Genomic DNA, 15,228 nt, shown 5'->3' with positions numbered 1-15,228 from the left:
CACTGAAATCATCGCATTATGCGTGAAGTCCTTTTAGATTATAATAAGATGTTAGGGAGGGGGCTGGGCTGTCCCTCTCCAGAAATCATGTTTACGCTTTCACAGTGTCTGAAAGGTGAGGTTTCATGTGAGCTGCAACACATGCTTAAGCCAACAGAGGGCGCTCCAGGACAGTGCTTGCGCAGAAAGTTTCACGGTATTCTGCTCTGCACCATCACACTGTTAGAGAGTAAGAGGATGCTCCAGGCTTATGTTACACAGACACATCCTGTTTATATCAAAATATTGTCTCAGTGCTTTTACAAAGTCACAGAAATTGAAAACAAAGTATCCAGAAAATAATCACATTTAACATGCTGTAGGTACTGACTGAGGTGTTTCAGTGCTTCATTGTCAGCTTAGATAAATCCTGATGAAAGGTCACTTTATGTCCTAATGACAACCAGTGATGTGTATTTGTCATTTTCATACCTTATTAGTCTCCTGCCCATGGAAAGGTAAAGATCAGGGTCCAGAGGTTTTGCTTGAGGACAACTCAGCAGCATGGAGAGCCACAGACAGGTTAGATGGACACTCCTCTGATAAATGCTCCTCTGCTTCCTCCTATTTGTTTGCAAACATAACACAAAAAAGTGCCTTCAGTCATCACATTAGAAGCCAACGCTGCTGTACAACTGTGAAAATAAAAACAGGTGATTTGTCACAAGTCAAAAAAACTGACTCCTAACTAATGCTTTGCTTGATTTTCCTCTTTAACTAACAATGTAAAAAAAAAGGAAGGTAATTATTTTTCCTGTGTGAACTTTCATCACCTTTCACATTGTGATATTTCCGAGAATCATTTAGTATTCAGGAACATAAGAACCACACAGACAGTTGAGACAGGTGCAACCTTTCTTCTGATTTACACTGATTCTTAATGCTTTTTAAAGTAGCAGCACACTGTTTCTTCTTTTGCATAATGATGAGAGATCATACACTATGGCCAGTATTTGGAGAGTTTAATCACTAATGCAGTATAAGAGAATGGGAAACAGAATAAAAAGAAATGAATACATAAGTCTCATGCAAAACAAAAGGTGTCATTCAATATATCTGAACTGTCTCAAATGAGTATTTTTGTCATGTGTTCTTTGTTAAATCCTGTGCAGATGGAGAGGACACAGTTTTACACAGGCAAAACGAGTATAACTATGAATAATTTGCTGGAATCCCCAGGCGATCCCTGACATTTAGAAATATTTATCCATTGTCTCTCATTAGTTATGTGATGATGGCACAGATGTTTCTGCTACAAGCACACATCATATCATTTTCCATTAATTCCCCAAATTGCAGGCAGACACCAACAGTGGCAATCTGTTGATGTCTATTAAGCAGATTATGAAGCGAGGAATGCACTGGATTGTGAGGCTTACAGATGTGATGGTCCACGCTCTGACCTCACCAATGAATGAGATTTAAATATTCAGCATTTAGCAGGAGTCCAACCTCACGTTAGCCCTGGATCGAAACATTCATGATCCCCAGAGCCTGAACTCCACTGATGTCCATCCAACAGTCCAGCTCTGCTATTTAATATGTCTCATAATCCTCTAGAAAACTAAATAACTCTTGAATTTTAAATAAAATAATTTAATCATTCAAAATCAACACAAATTTTTAATGCCCATGATTTATGATAATAGAAAAATTGCAGTATTTAACTATAACAACCGAGTCTAGGGAAAATACTGTTCTGGTTTTAGTGGCATACAGTTTTTCTTCTTAATAATTAACAGCCTACCACTTACTTGAATTACAGCAGTGAAAATACACAATAGTGCATGTAAAATGTGGCACCACCAATTTAGCCTGCCAGCAATCTTATTACTCACCGCTCCATTTTAAATACATTTGCTGGACCAGTTGTGTTAGCAGTGTCAAATGTGGTAATGGCTATGTACTATGAAGATACTGCAATATAGCCAGATGTAAACAAAAAGAGGTTTATCCCTAAATGATGGTTTTAATTTTCATTAGCTTTTTGAATAAAAATACACTTCTGATAAAGAGAAGCAAGAACACTGCTTAAAATCAGAAAACAACCCTGTCCTCTACCTGCATGTGTGTCCCCAATAGTATTCCTTGGCAATAATTGTGACCTAATCTCCCATGTAAATAGGCCACTGTAACCTCAGCCCTACGGCAGGCTGTGTGTGTGTGTGTGTGCGTGTGTTTGTGTGTGTGTGTTGGTGTGAAACAGGCCAGGCTGCAACCCCACAGCACTAGGCTGTCTGTCACTGAGAAACTGGGGCTGAACGGGAACATGTGTTCGCCTGATACACACAACAGTAGCAGTGGTCAGTGCCAGTGAGCCATCCTGTCAACCTGAATAAATGAAGAGGTTTTGTCCACCTGACATGGTTGATGTGTGTTCATGCCTCAATCATATTGTTAGAGAACAAAAAAATAAAAGAAAAAAATCCTACAATGCTCAGTGGGACCCTGTCCTAGAAGGGTTTAGTCACACAAGCAGAAGGCTGCAACTGCCACACAGTTTAGGTGTAGTGCAAACTGTTTCTGGTCTCTGGTCAGTGCAGCACTTTCCTGTTTGCTCCTTTCATCTCTGTCCCCATTTCTTTCCAGTCACAAACCCCCTCCACACACACCCTGTTGTTCTGTATTCACACTCTGTGTCTTTCTAACCATCCCGTCTTCTGTGTGGGTGCTAAACTTGTTCCTGTGCCAGTGTGCATTAATCTCTATTACTGAATCATGTGTATTAAGAGTTTGCAGGAGGGGGGAGGCAGGAGAGATCCTTGCATCTAGCTCTGCATGCTTTTCATGCAGGTCTCCCCACCTTTTATCCTTGTGCTGTACCGTTTCAACCGGTCCTTTCTGGCTGAGCTGCAAAATCACAAGTCCTTATTACGGCCCTGATCTGAAATCTCACATCATTAAGCTGATGGATCTCAGTCCTGACTGACTGATGCAAAGTGAAGCCATTGTAAAATTCCTGATTAACACACTCTTCTGACCATGTAACTGCTTCTTTAGCTACTGTCCCAGAGCTGCTGTGAATTCTCCTGCAGCCTTTAGGTTTGTAACTCTATAGCTGTTCTACAATCACTCTTAAACACATCTGTTAGGTAACAAAAATGCAGATGGTTTACTTAATAGGAGGCTGTGATGTTTGTCGTTGCCATTTAGATAAAGACCTATAAATGGCAGCCATTCAGCAAGCAGGGAGCCATAAACAGACACTGGGGGCACTGTGCTAGTGGAAGGGCAAAGTGCCACAGACTGCAAGTGGTGAAACTGATAAACTAGTTTGGATATTCTTACTAATAACTAACTGCCCCACCCTGATCTGTCCACATGCTGTACACAGGTTAAGCAAATGTAAAATGTACTATCAAGGTATTCTACAAGTTGCCTGTTGAAAAATGTTATCCCCCTGTGCATTTAATAACAAAACAGCCTACAGTACTACATATGCAAGCATTAGCACTAACCTGCTGAGCCTAAGTGCAGCTGGAGGCTGGTGTTTGACTACTGGGGATCAATTGAAAACCCAAATCTAAATTTCACTATGACCTACCAGACTCACTCATGACGTCTGTGTGCTTACAGTGATTCCTAATGCAATGGCTGCGACGCTGTGAAAAGCTATCCCTACACAGAGAGCCCTTCACAAGAGAATGGCTGATTCAAATCAACAACATATAGACTGTCATCGTCAAGAAGCTACACACCTCCAGCTTCTATCAAAGGTCAGCTCTGCTTTAAATTCTCTGTACACCTCAGGCCTCAGCCAATCTAATGTAACACATCTGATTTAATACTGTGAAATATCAGTGGGTTACATTTTCACAAAGCTCAAATTGTTCTCCTCCGTTGTGTAAGTTGTGAAAGTCTTAGACAAATGAGGGCCTGCATGTTTGGCTCTAAACTGAAGCAGAGATGCCAGAATGATTTTTGCACTCATTGATTTTTGACACTATAGTCAATACTGTTAACTTTGTGGCTTGGCCAGAAAAGGTAACGCCTCAAGCCTCAAGATATCTCTTCTCCAGGCTCAGGAGGGAAAAAACCCCACAAAAACACAGGGAGTGTGTTTGGCTGTGTGTTTGTCTGAGTGTTTCCCCTGCTATTCTTGACATAAGCACTTTTTCTGTTGGGGTTGTCATTAGTTTGGGCCTGTCATCAAGTTTGCTGCGAGGGGAAGATGCTGTAAGTGTGTGTGTGTGACTGTGTGTGTGTGGGGGGGGGGGGGGACCTTTTCAAGACAGTTTTTGGTTGAAATGAAATTAGATTCATCTCTGTCACATCTCTGTTTATTATACAATTTCACAAGCATCTTCCTCTCTTCTCCTGCTGTACCTGGATCCCTGTATGTGTCTGCACACATCTGCAGGAGGTGCCTGATGATGTCACTGTTGCTGGCAGTCATGCCTGCCATAGGGCACAATTACTTTTATTGATCAACATCTCTGCCTGCTCTCCTTCACTCTTCTCCTTTCAACTCTGCAGGTGTCGGATGCAGCGCTTGATAAATGCAAAGCACCGAGTTGAAAACTGTTGCATAAGGCTGCAGGAAGAGTGTTAGTTTACTTCCTTTTTGGCACGTGATCACCGCAATATAATTTCTATAACTGATAGTTAGCACTTCTGGTGACACATGGGTAAATTGGTAAATGTGTGTATTGCTGCTTTGGTCTCACTTGGTCTCATCCGATGTGTTTAGACGTGGATGTTTTACCAATGTCTGATAAGAGAGGGTTGACTACAAAGAGGCACAAACAGGACGTCCTGCTCAGAGGAAAAAAAGCAGGATTTTATAACTCAATCAGCACTTCTGACAAAATGTAAAATATATAATATATAAAATTTGGTTTGGATGAGATACCAGGGGCTGACAAACAGCTGGCAGTGTAAATTTTTCTGTCAGGTGTCATTATATTAATTTTTAAAGGTAATTAAACCTAATTTGAAAAATCACCAGTCAAACCTCAAAAGGTGAAATGATGAAAATTTGGCATTTTTGTTTATCTCCTGATTTATTCTAGGAATGTTATAATGTTCAAATACATCTGTCTAGGGCTTTTCAATGAACATGAGGAAGTCACATGCTTCATAAATGTTATTAATTTACTAAGTAAGGTAAAGTGAACTCTTTTTGTGCAATAGATGTTTTTGAATGACTTTTTCTGCATAAAGGAAATAAAAACCCACCTTATGTCAGACTTTCAAAGCAAAGTATAATTAGCAAATTCACTCTTGCTGCTTTAATATGCTGATGTCTAAAAAGGCCGCCCAAGACCATGTCACACCTGCAAACCTTCTGGGGACCTTTGAAAGTAGTAAACTTCCTCTAGAAGAACTGTATGCAAATCGAGGGCTGTTGTACTCTTTCCGACAATCATTTTTTTATCGTGTTGTCTCACCTGAATGACAGACCACCTGTAACCACCCACCCTCCTCCTTCCATCCATTCTCTCTCCCTCATTCCCCTCCATCCCTCATTAGCCCTTCGTCAGTGCTGAATTATCCCACCGTTTCATTATTCTCCAGAGGCAGCCAGTGCTGACGCAGCGCTGAAGAGTTCTCGTGTCTTTTGTTTTTACTCCCTCTCTCCGTTCTCTTCTGCAACCCAGGAGGAAAGGAGACAAGGGAGGAAGGAGCAGGAGGGTAGGCAGGGAAACTACTATCCCAGAGCGGCCTCAGAAAAAGAGCAACGGCAGGCTAATTCAGGCATGTGATGGAGACGCGAACAAGACACATGAAACTTCCAACAAGAAAAAGATTAGACAGATGGGACAGATGGATAAAAGAGCCGAATGAAGATACACTGACATATTATGGATCCCCCAGAGATTATTGGCCTGAGCTCTAGCACACATTTGCGATCTAAAATAACTCATTCTGCCTTCCCTCACTAATCTCACACTCTTTCCATGATTTTTTTCTCCATCTTCTCCAAACCTACAGTTCAAAGACTCCCACCCCCCTCCTGCTCCTCCCTTCCTGTTCGCACATTAATTAAATCCGTGTGTAATTACTATCGTCGAGAAGGGAATCTGAGGCGAGCACGGAAAATTGGTCACAGTCTCTGTCTCTTTGAAGTGAAATTACTGGAGCAAAGTTTACTGCCAGAATGTGAAGATGCTACACTGTAGTGGTGCACGTTAAAGGTGCCTGTTTTAAATCGTACAAGTCAAAAATGGGTTAACTGGGCACACACCTGTTGTCAGCTCAGTCTGACCCCATGACTTATTATTATTAAATATTCCACATATCTAACTAATGTTTGGGAATAGTTCTTAAAGCTGCACTAAGTATATAACAACCCATAAAACAAGTGAATAAACAAACATAAATAAACATGGAAGAAAGCTGTGTAGTTCAACAGAGATACAGTTTCATCACCACTGCAGTCAAGGATTAGACCTTTGACCCTGTCTCTGACCTCTCTGATAGCAGCAACATAGCTTGTCTCATATCTACAGAATATTTTATGTTTTCAGCAAAAAACCCAAGCAACCTTATTACGACCCACAGTTATGTTTTATTGTAAAGCAGGAGACCACTATGAGTCTAGCAAGCCCTAAAAAACACTGTTGTTGCTGTTACAGTTGGTTTAGGGAGCAGGTCCTGATGGATGAGCAAATGCTGGACTAACCACTATTCTTTTCCCATTTCCAACTACAGCCATTGGCCCTGCTACTGCCTGGCTTCGAGCTGCTAATGGGCACCACAGTTTCAATGGGATGTTTTAGTATCACATGATGGTCTAGTGCTGTTTTTTACAGTAAATCAGCTGTTACTGTCCACATAACTGGATGCCTCAGTGATGTTTCTTTTTTTTTTGTCCCCCCCCACACACACCCACACCAGCCTCACAGAAACACTGCAGCTCAGACTGAACTAATGACCTCTGAGCTGTCAGTCACCGTCTTCGCCTCCAGGCTAACCTGGCGCCATCATCTTTTCTTCATTCTGTGATTATTCTGCCTTTTTCCCTTTGGCCTTTTCTCTCGCTACATGGACCACTCAGGCCAGAGAGGGGTTATGAATAATTCTACAGCAGAGCTGCATTTATTATTGCACTTAGTTTAATAAGAAACAGTGAATAATACTAATGTGTGCATGTGTGTATACATGTGTGTTGGGAAATGATTGTCTCCCCTCCATTCATCCTTTTTTCCTCTATCACTCCTCCACTCCACACGCGGTCAGGAGCTCGCTGACATGAATAGAAATGTAGCGAACCCCACAAATGCAAACACACACACACACGACAAAACAAGACAAGGCATGTTGCATTGCTGCACGCAGAAAATGGATGTAGAGAGAGGCACACACACAATCACATGCACACAAATCAATTATACCTTCACACAGAAACCTGTGTACCTTAACCTACACACAAACGCACTAAGAAACATGAACTTAAATGGATTTCTAATGTGGTGCTCTGGCTCTCCATTTTCAGACAATACGTGTGTGTGTGTGTGTGTGTCTCAGCTTTATTGGCATTGAGCTAGGAGAGGGACAAAAGGAGGGAATACTGAATGGAGCCATGTACAGTATATGTTTGTCTGCTCTTGCAAAATTGTTTGCATTTATGTCCATAAATGTGCATATTTAACAGAAGCGTATGTACTGTATGTGCATGAGTGCACATGCACATGTTTGCAGACACTATACACACACTTGTGCGCAGAAGCACGCTGCTCTATTACAAGCTACGCCTGCGGAGCTTCTATGTGGAATCAAAAACATTATACTTCAGAAGTCATTTTAAAAAAGCCAGGTAATACAGATTTGCACGGAGGTTTCTTGGCTGCGTGGAAGGGAGGATAGGAGGCAGGGGTGAAGGAGGAGAGGCAGTGAAAACAGGCTGATCGGAGGAGTGGTAAAGCACTCCAGGGAGAGATAATGGAAACAAATGAAGGGAGCGAGAAAGAAGAAAAATATGAAGATATGAAATGGAGTAATACTCTGAATCTAATATTACTTTTTATGTAAGGGCACTGGTGTGTCTGTATGTTATTAAAACAGCAGGGCAGCAGGAAGAACGCAATCGTACTTGTGTGTGTGTGTGTGCATACATACAGTGTGTCTCCATGTCTGGTTTTGGTTTGTGGATAATCCATCATTTTACAATCTATACTTAAAATATAAAGCATTCGTAAAACATCAACGTGCGCAAATATTCTCTCTGTCACAAACACACCCACAATCAGATATACACTCATAAGGCACAGCTGAATCCAGGCATCCTAAGTACAAAATGCATTTACAGCCACTGTCTTGTATCACATTCTTGGGATTACACATCCACTTGAACATTTGCATGAACAGAATCTTTGTTTCCATTTTGACCTCGCTCAGGTAGTAAAGCTTGGATTGTGTGGCTCAGGTTAGCACCAAAGTGGAGGTGGAAAGGAGCATATAACCCACACATAAGTATAATTATATATTTAAGAAAAGGGGACATGGTAACACATGGATTCTTATGGTCTGAGGTGTTTGCAGTGACTGATATGCTGCATGTACATCATTTAAATTGGTTTTAATCTCTTACAAAATCTGGATTCTTTTCATAAAAATTGATAAAATCTTCAAAATACCCGTGATTAACTATACATCACTTGATTATGTCTAGGAACAATCTCACCAATCATAACGCTCACATCTTTGTGATCCTTATTGAAGTGAGCTCTACATGCATATACAACATGTGCTCCTTTGTCGCAGCTACGTACTCCTCCTGTCCGTCAATATCTGCATGTGACGGTGCCGAGCTATGGATCAGAGATGAAGGGAGAACGAGGGGAAGGACAGTGCAAGCAAGCGAGACTGGAAGAGTCTTTCACACCACAGGATGAGTCATCTTGCTCAGCACTGCGCTGTGAATGAACCAGAATGGGGAGGGACACCTGCAGAGAGGGGCTTTAGTGTGTGTTTGTGTGTGTGAGAGAGACACAGACAGAGAAAGAGAAAGCATTGAGGAAAAAAAAAAAAAAAAAAAAAAAAAAAACCCAAAACCAGCCACATGATGTCTACCTCACATTCTATCAATGAAAGTGGGAGGAGGAAAGAGTGGCAGTCACAGACAGGAGGGTGTCAAATGGAGTGGAAGTGAAGAACGTGCTTGGCGTTACTGAGTGACCACACAGCCCTTCACAGAAACACAAACTGCTGTTTCTTTGCTGGAATTTCAAATAAACACACTGATGACAATGACTGACTTTCAATGGCAAATATGCAAAAAGGAATTTTGTCACATTTAATGACAAAAAAACCAACAATATTCATCACCAGACCGTGCAGTACTGCTCTGCTCTAATGTGCATTTCAGCATCTTTCAGTTCATTGTTTGGATTTTATGGCCTACAACTCTAATGTTAGTTCACATTTACACTTTCATTAGCACAGTAACCAGATGCAGAAGCCAGCTGTCTTCAGAGGAGAAGCTCTGTACACCACATCCTCTGCACTAAACAGCACCAGGCACAGTTAGTGACTCACTGGTCAGCACAGTGGACCAAAAGTGGTTTTCACTTGAATCCAAGTGTTGCACTGTAACTGCTGGATGTCTAAGTATAAGCAACTATCTGCACCAGCACACAGGACAGTAGACACACATATATACACACACTAGAGATAGATAGGATACTCCTGCAGTGTGCAGTTGCCCTGACCACTATGTTCAGGTCTTCGGTGGATTCCAATTAAATGATTTTCTTATCTTAAAAGATTCACCCTCTGGGTTTGCACCAGTTTTAATTAGAGGTCAATGAACAGATCAATCAACCCATCAATCAACTATTTTAACCAATCACTTGAAAAGTCATTTGTCACAGCTCACCACTTTTTACGCACTGCCAATGGGGAGGCTGCCAAAGAACAATGTGAGTAAGACAGAAAGAGCAAAGGAAAGTCAAATGAAGACTATGGTGCTATTATGCATACAAATAAATCAAAACAAAGTTGTCAATATCAAAGTGCCAATGCTAGTAATGGTTGAGGTGGACAAACAATCCACAAACAATGGTGGAAAGATCAATACATGGAATTGAAATCTGTTTCTGAGCCAGTGGTTTGGTCAACAACTCGAAGCTGATGTCTTTGAAGTTGGACCCAGTGGGTCTCAGAAATGGAGATTAATGTTCCTTCAAGATCTGTCCACTCAGTGTTTTCTGTTAACTGTGCCTTTGTTGTTGTGTGGGATTCAAACATGGCGTCTCGGACACCACCTGTCCGAAAACCTGAAGGATGATGAATGTTGTAATTAAAGATAAATCCTGTGGTGCAATTCGGTCTTCTTAGTACTCCATCCATGTTGAAGACTAATGGTGCTAAAACACTAGTTAGATGATCAGATAAAAGTGAGTGCTTCCTAAAAATCATTAATGATCCCTCACTGCAAGGGAAGATGGATACATGTTGTTACAGAGTGAAGGCTAAAGTTAAACTAGAATATTGGTCAAAGTTTGTGTGTTAGCTGCAATCGACAGTTTGGCTACTGATATATTGTTCATCTTAGTTTTCAACATTTGGGCTTGCAACATGTCTGAATATCTGACAGCTCAAGTGTCACTGACAGGAAGAATATCTACACTTTCAAAATAAGACTCAGGCCGTGCTAAAAAGGAATTACTCTTTATGGTCAAATTTTATTTATGACATCATTTATGAATAATTTCAAATATGAAATGCGACAATATGCCATTGAACACCATTATTGAAATTACTAGTACTGATTAGGCTTCCTCAAATGATGGGAATATAGAATTGCTCAGCATTCATTAGGATTTACAGTTTCTATTAAGCTGTTTTGGTCTTCACCTACTCCTAAGAGAAGAGTAGTAGTAGTAGTAGTAGTAGTAGTAGTAGTAGTAGTAGTAGTGGTGAGCTAGTGGTGCACAGTAAGTTAATCAGAGTTTTTTTTACTTGAAAAGTCAGCTGTGTGTTGAGGTTGGGAACAGTTTTTTTGAGAGCTGAAAGACTGACCTAAAACAGTAGGGCAGGAAAGCTGACACCCTGATGCTAAGGGGACCTGCAGAGTCAGATGATTAGTGTGGGTTCATTACCACCAGCAGCCACATTACACCTACTCAACTGACCCACTGTTGATGTAAAACACAGATTAGTGCAAAAAATATAAACTGAAGAGTCTTTGCTGATTCAGGTTTGACAAATCTTATAGGCATGATATAGGAATTGCCATTGGAATAATGCATGGTGTTACTGACTGATCATCCTTAGAGGACATTTATTTTGTGGACGTGCATGTCCCAGGTTAATCACACCATGCAGTCCTGATTGGTTTAAAGCTAATCCCTGCAGGAACATTAGTACTAACATACATCTTCATACAGATGAATACACACACACACACACTCCTCTACCTCTTCTCTACACACTACCTTATATAGAGCCATTCATCAGTGAATTTTTTTTACGCTGATCCTGAGGCGAGGTGGCACTGCTGATCAAGATTTAGGACCCCCCCACCCCAAGGTATGTGTGTGTGTGTGTATCTCCCCTTGCTAGCTGTTAACACTTTACTATGTGTGTCTTTTTCTCCTCCCACCTGTGTAATGGATGCTCACACAAGGAAAGGCAGACGTGACACAAAAACTTATAAACTTATCTAATGTCACACACTTCTTACACGCCGACTGACCTTGGGGGCGCTGTTGTGTGTGCAGGCTGCCTCTCAGCCTCTCCCACTACACACACATACACATACTCATTGTGTGTGTCAAAATGCATTTCAATCAAACTGTTCGAATTAGTGTTTAGTGTTTAAATGAGTGTTTCTTGTTTATTTGCCTGTACAATCTCCAAGTGCTTTATTCATCTGAGTTTCTATATGTGTATGCGTTTACTCAAGGGTAGAGCCAAGATGTTTCAAAGCGATTAGATGATTAGAATTACATTACAGGGGAAATGCTTAGTTGTGATTGGTTGGTTTCAGAGCCATAAATAGAGCAGGGGTGCGGTGCATTTCGGTTATCAGTCCATTACCTTTCTATGAAGATAAGCAACGTCCACTAAATGTTTTGGGATGTGTGTAAACCAGTGTGTAACTACCAGTACATTAGGACACACACACACACACACACACGTGCACTGTTCACCTCCATGTACAAAGCGTCCCATGTGTTTCTCATGCATGAGAAGGTCACAGGAGGCATCTAGAGTGTTTCTCCAGATAGGCAGTCAGTCATAGCGGGGCTGCTGAGCCACTCACCTCTGCAGAGGTCATATCTGCGGTCCCCAAAGCCCCAAGGCCTTTGAAGGAACATCAATCACTACAGACCTTGGACACACAAACACACACTTCTACTTTAACACTACAGGACTATGAACACTTCTTTTATGGGTAAACACTGTGTTCTTTTATCAAAATCACTGCTTCAAAAAGATGACAAAATTATTGGTAAGGGGAAGATGTTCAACATTATTTCTCCTAACCATGATTACAGTGGGTATTGTATTGTATTACATTAAAAACGTAGCTGTGTGTTTATTATTATAACTATGGTCCCAAAGGTCCTCTAACCTTATCAAACAGATATTTGTGTCAGTTATTTAGTTTTTATCAGTAACATGGAGTAGTTGATCTCCTCTCACTGTAGGAGCACTACTTCAAGAAACGTTCTTATGGATTGTATCAGAAAGAAACCTATTTGATCCTTTGTGTTGGTAGACAACAGGAATCAAGGTTGTTTTTAATGTCCACATCAGTCACACTAACCTCTGTGACCCATTCTCACCCTTTGGAACATATTAAACGCACAAGGACGTGAGGTGCATCGTTACTACAGCTGAAAAAGTAGACATTATTTTAACTGTGCACTATGTTTACCAGCAAGAGAGGGATAGGGTCAGGGTTAGCTGAGAAGATCACATCCATTTTACTTTTCAGTGGAATAGAGGGGCAATTTTGGGATTAATGCTTGATACAGATGAGTAGACCAGTATAATCCTGGTCTCTCTACAGTAAATGCAGAGTTGAAGTCAGAGATAATTAGTCTGACTCAACTTAAAAACTGAAACTGGGGGAATTTGTAGCCTGGGTCAGTATAATGTTAACCAATTAAAATGCTTTAAGTCTTTATTAAATGTGTGCAGAAGCTGCCTGTGTTTCTTTAACTCAGGGCTGTTTTCTTAATTGCCACTACAGTGCCCTCCACAATTATTGGCACCCCTGATTAAGATGTGGTAAAATTGGTTGTTATTGGGTCTTTCAGCAGGATAATGACCCAAAACATGTGGCAAAATCTACTAAAAAATGGTTCAGCAGACACAAAATCAAGCTCTTCCAATGGCCATCTCAGACCCCAGACCTCAACCCGATTGAAAACCTATGGGGTGAACTGAAAAGGAGAGTGCATAAGAGAGGACCACGGACCTTGGGTGATCTGGAAAGATTGTGCAAAGAGGAATGGTTAAAGAGCCCTCTCTCTGTATTCTCCAACCTTGTGAGATGTTAGAGGAGATTAAGTGCTGTCTTATTGGCAAAAGGGGGTTGTACGAAGTATTAAGATCAAGGGTGCCAATAATTGTGGCACACATGATTTCATATAAAGTCAATTATTTGTTAATATATATATATATTTTTTTGCTGAATAATTGTACTTCAATTAAAGGTTGGATTTTTCTCTTTTTTTCTGAATTTTGGTTCGATTTTTAAAAAGAAAATTAATTTATTAGAAGCTTAAAATCCAATCTTAATCAGGGGTGCCAATAATTGTGGAGGGCACTGTAACTGCACCCCAAGTATAGATTATATACCAGTAACAAAATTTCATCCATCCTGAACAGTACTGCTTCATTAATATTAAATTAGAAATAAATACACAACGAACTGTATGATAAATTATTGTTCCAATGTAAAATATAAAGTTCAATCATCAAACACAGAGTAACAAATGATCACAGACCTGTCCTAAAGCAAACACTATATTGATTAGTCTGGCAGAAATAAAATATGTGGCTCAGTCCGGTTGTTTAATTTAACAATGAAATAATGAATCAACCTCTGAACACACTGAAAGACACATGCAGCTGTTAAGACAGATCTCCATATCTGCTATGAATATGCACAAAGCAAAAAAAACGCCGCTGGGTCTGTGTGTGGCATAAGGAAAAAAAAACAAACAAATAAAAAAACACATCAAAAACAATGTACAACCAGGTCATGGGAGAATTCTGTAAAATTGCAGAATTTCTGTTACAAGCCAAAAAATGTGTATTCAAAATTTTACTTAAATAAAAATAATGTTTTTTTACTACTTGAAGTAAAAAGGTAAAAGTAAATTACTCACAGTAAAGTATTAATATATATTATATACTTGGATTATAATTGATGATGCATTGTTGTTTACACCTTATTCTAAATAGCTTATATGCTTACAGTATATACTCTGCCATGTGAATTGCTTTACATGTTCCTACGTAACTTGTGAATTAAACTATGTTTTGTTTTATTAATATGGTTCTAAAAAGTAACTAAAGTACCTAAGTAAATAGAGTACAGTAGAAAGTACAATACTTGCCTCTCAAACGTAGTGAAGTCAAAGTATTAGGTAGAAAAAATGAAAATACTTTAAAGCACAGATATGTCAAAATTGAGAAAACAGATCGATATAGAGCCAGATATGAGACATGGGGAAAGTGTAGGAGGATGACATGCAACACATATCCCCCTCGTGTTTTATACTTTGTACCAGTACAAGCCATTACAAAACCTTGACCAAAGGAAGTACAGTAAAGACAAAAGCTTTCTTTGGGGACGTGGCTGCACAAGGTTTAAAACTTTACCCCTCCCATAAAAGGCTCTCTGTCCTAGATTGCATGAGTCCTCTTCGTGCCTTCCAGCAAAGTTATCAGCAGCGTGGTTACTTATGCATGCATAGCCTGGTCAGGGCTGCACAGATGAGTTTGGCTCAGCTTAGCACAAGCAAAATCCATCTTCTAGTGATAATAGCAAACACTCCTACAGTAATTTATATTTTAATTTTTTTTCCCTTAAAATATTAAAATCCCCACTCTAACGCACACGCAATTATTGTTTTGTGAATACAAACCTCCAGGCAATACATGCTTTTTCAACATGGTGCCATAAAAAAATAAAAAAAAAAAACATTGAACATGGATGTGTCTACTCTCTACAACAGTCCACTGAAAGTTTTGTTGTATATACATTATACGCATGGAAATTAA

The sequence above is a fragment of the Mastacembelus armatus genome, chromosome 18 (genome assembly GCF_900324485.2).
Source record: "Mastacembelus armatus chromosome 18, fMasArm1.2, whole genome shotgun sequence".
Taxonomy (NCBI): Eukaryota; Metazoa; Chordata; class Actinopteri; order Synbranchiformes; family Mastacembelidae; genus Mastacembelus; species Mastacembelus armatus.
The sequence above is the reverse complement of the archived record's forward strand: the minus strand, read 5'-3'. Positions refer to the sequence as shown.